Source organism: Mauremys reevesii, linkage group 17, assembly GCF_016161935.1.
Source record: "Mauremys reevesii isolate NIE-2019 linkage group 17, ASM1616193v1, whole genome shotgun sequence".
NCBI classification, from domain to species: Eukaryota; Metazoa; Chordata; order Testudines; family Geoemydidae; genus Mauremys; species Mauremys reevesii.
In genome coordinates this window covers 19,527,626-19,531,667 of record NC_052639.1, presented here as the reverse complement: position 1 = coordinate 19,531,667, position 4,042 = coordinate 19,527,626, and positions in this window count along the sequence as shown.

Sequence of the window (4,042 nt, the reverse complement as noted above, 5' to 3'; positions counted from 1 at the left end):
AAAGAGCCACATGTTGGCCACCCCTGATCTAGACCATCCCTGAGAGGTATTTGTCCAGCCTGCTCTTAAAAATCCCCAATGATGGAGATTCCACAACCTCCCTAGGCAATTTATTCCAGTGCTTAACCACCCTGACAGGGAGTTTTTCCTAATGTCCAACCTAAACCTTCCTTGCTGCAATTTAAGCCCATTGCTTCTTGTCCTGTCCTCAGAGGTTAAGAACAATGTTTCTCCTTCCTCCTTGAAATGAACTTTTATGTACTTGAAAGCTGATCATATCTTCTCCTGACTAAACAAACACAATTTTTTCAGTCTTCCATCATAGGTGATGTTTTCTAGACCTTTAATCATTTTTATTGCTCTTCTCTGGACTTTCTCCAATTTTTCCACATCTTTCCTGAAATGTGGCACCCAGAACTGGACACATTACTCCAGTTGAGGCCTAATCAGTGCAGAGTAGAGCGGAAGAATTACTTCTCATGTCTTGCTTACAATACTCCTGCTAATACATCTCAGGATTATACTTGGGTTTTTTCCAACAGTGTAACACTGTTGACTCATATTTAGCTTGTGATCCACTGACTCTCCCAGATCCGTTTCTGCTGTGCTCCTTCCTAGGCAGTCATTTCCTGTCTTGTATGTGTGCAACAGATTGTTCCTTCCTAAGTGGAGTACTTTGGATTTGTCCTCATTGAATTTCATCCTATATTCTCCAGTTTGTCCAGATCATTTTGAATTGTAATTCTAGCCTCCAAAGCACTTGCAGCCCCTCCCAGTTTGGTATCATCTACAAACGGTATAAGTGTAACAGAGAGACTCTGCTACTGGGAGGGTTTCACTATGTCTAGGAGGGTTACACCCTGGTGGGAGGGGGCTAGGCCTGTACTGGAATAAGGTCATTTTGTGCTACACAATGTGGCAGAACCTAGAATGTCCATTACCAGGGGAAAATGCTGGGGGGAATTGACATGTGGAAAGGACAGAAACCCTGTCTGAATTCTCTCACATTGCCCTTCTTGCCCTGGCAGGCTACAGAATAATGTCCACCTTTCGCCCCAAATCATCCCCTCCTCCCAGCAGGAAGGAAACGGCTGCAATGGAGCTGGCTCAGGTAAGGGATTATCAGGGAGCTGGTGGTGGGTTCTACTTGGAGGGAGAGGAGAAGTAAATGAATAGGAGGGTGGGAACTGCTAGAGGTAGTGGGAGGCAGGAACTGTCTAGGGTGTGGAATGGGAGGGGAAAGGATGTGACAAACCTGCTGAGACTTGTGTACTCTAGGGTGTGATGGGCTGTCACCCCGGGGGTGCAGTCTGGGGGGCTTCTGGGAAACACTGTCCCTCTAACCCTCAAACTGGGTTGGCCCTTCTCACACTGCCAGCCTCTCCAGGCCCTGTTATTACCCAACAGGACAGCAGGTGGCACCACGCATCCAACTAAGCTACCTGAGTGCGTTACCTAAGCCACTCAAAGACAGATAGAAGACAAAAGCCAATTTCCCAGCCATAAGTGGTAGCAAACAGATCAAAGCAGATTACTTAACAAATAACCAAAAACTCAAACTAAGCTTAACATACTATCTGGATAGAATTTGAATTAGCAGTTTCTCACCCTGACTGATGATACAAGCAGTCCACCAAGTTTCCATACACAAGCTAAAAATCCCTTAACCCTGGGACCAGCAGTTCCCCCAGTTCAGTCTTTCTTCCTCAGGTGTTTCCAGGAGTTCTCTTGTGTGGGAATGAGGCCAAGAAATGATGTCACACTCCACCTTATGTAGCTTTTCCATATTGCGGGAACCATTTGTTCCAAACTTGTTTCCCAGTCCAGTTTGTGGAAAAATACAGGTACAAAAATGGAGTTCATTGTCATGTGGTCTGCTCACATGCCCTTGCATGCCCTGCTGAGTCATAGTAGCCATGGCTCATAGGCTAGCTGAAAAATTCACAAGAGGGCTATCTAGAGATAGCATAATTATAATCAGCCAATCATAACCTCTCCATAGACCCTTTATGTGACCACCTTTATACAATATTGGCTGCAAATATAGAACAGTGGTGGCAACGGTGATCTATACAGTTACAGATTATGTCAAGAACGTCACAGGAGGTGACATGGTATCAGTGAGACTGATACTGGAATACTGCCTCCAGTTTTGGTGTCCTCATTTGAAAAAGATGGTGTGAAATTGGAGTTGAGGCAGCAAAGAGCCACCAAATGTTCTGAGGGCTGGAGAAAAATGCCTTCTAGTGAGCTATTGAAAGAGCTCAACCTGTTTAGCTTCTCAAAAGAAGATTGAAAGGTCACTTCATTGAAATGTTGAAGTGCCTTACTGGAGAGGAAAGATTGGCTATGAAAGGGCTCTTTAATGTAGCAGAAAAAGGCATAAAAAAACCCAATGAAAGAGACAAATTCATATTACAATTAAGGCACAAATATTCAACAGCGAGGATGATTCACCACAGGAACAAGTTACCAAGGAAAGTGGTGGATTCTCTGTCTCGTGACGTCATTTCATGAAGACTAGATGCCTTTCTGGAATGTGTTTACCCCAAAAGTACCTAGTGTGTCATACAGGAGGCCTGTGATATGTAGGGGTCAGATTAGATGCTCTAATGGTCTCTTCTGGCAATAAAGTCGACAAATTTCTTTAGAACTGAATGTAGCATTGGGAGCAGCAGCGTCCGATGTTTTCCTGTCTAGCCGGCTTGCTTCCTAGAACGAATGCTCCTTGAGTGGGGTGATCCACAGGGAGTAGCTCAAACCTCCAAAGTGCCTGGCCAGGGGCAGGACATTAGCCCAGCAAGGGAGGGGTGTGGCAGTGACATCACAAAGGCCTTTTGCAGGGGCTCAGACTATTGGCCAAAGGTGGTGGGGAGGTGGTGACCTCACAGAGAGATGCTGACATCAGCCAAGCAGGACAGGGGCGAGGGGCCAGGGAAACCTCAGAGACCCTGTGGCTTTGCTTCAGCAAGTCTCCTTCTCCAGGTCTCTCTTTGAGGACTGGGGGAGTATTGGGGTTCACGTACCTGAGCGCCAGGAGGAACCTCTTTCGAGTTTTCTCCTTCCCTTTTAGTGATTTTACTTGAAAACAGCCGACCCTGTTTAGAAGGTAAGAGTCTCCTCGAGGTTTGAAACTGTTCAGTCTGATCCATCTGGTGACAGTTGAATTCATGGAAAACATGATCTTAAGGAGGCAGAATTTTATTCCAAACCTGGGATCTTGTCCCTTAGAATCACTGAGGACCTGTGGGTTTGTCCTTTTGTTTCACCTTTTCCTCCATCCATCCCTCCTTTCTCTTCCTCTCTTGCTTCTTTTGTCCTTTCTCCAGTTCCTCCAGTTCCTTCCAGTTCCCCAAGAAAAGATCTTGGAGTTATCGTGATAGTTCTCTAAAGATGTCCACGCAGTGTGCAGAGGTGGTCAAAAAGCAAACAGGATGTTAGGAATCATTAAAAGGGATGAGAGAATAAGACTGAGAATATATTATTGCCCTTATATAAGTCCATGGTACGCCCACATCTCGAATACTGTGTACAGATATGGTCTCCTCACCTCAAAAAGATATTCTAGCACTAGAAAAGGTTCAGAAAAGAGCAACTAAAATGATTAGGGGTTTAGAGAGGGTCCCATATGAGGAAAGATTAAAGAGGCTAGGACTCTTCAGTTTGGAAAAGAGAAGACTAAGGGGGGACATGATAGAGGTATATAAAATCATGAGTGATGTTGAGAAAGTGGATAAGGAAAAGTTATTTACTTATTCCCATAATACAAGAACTAGGGGTCAGCAAATGAAATTAATAGGCAGCAGGTTTAAAACAAATAAAAGGAAGTTCTTCTTCATGCAGCGCACAGTCAACTTGTGGAACTCCTTGCCTGAGGAGGTTGTGAAGGCTAGGACTATGACAATGTTTAAAAGGGAACTGGATAAATTCATGGTGGCTAAGTCCATAAATGGCTATTAGCGAGGATGGGTAAGAATGGTGTCCCTAGCCTCTGTTTGTCACAGGATGGAGATGGATGGCAGGAGGAAGATCACTTGATCAT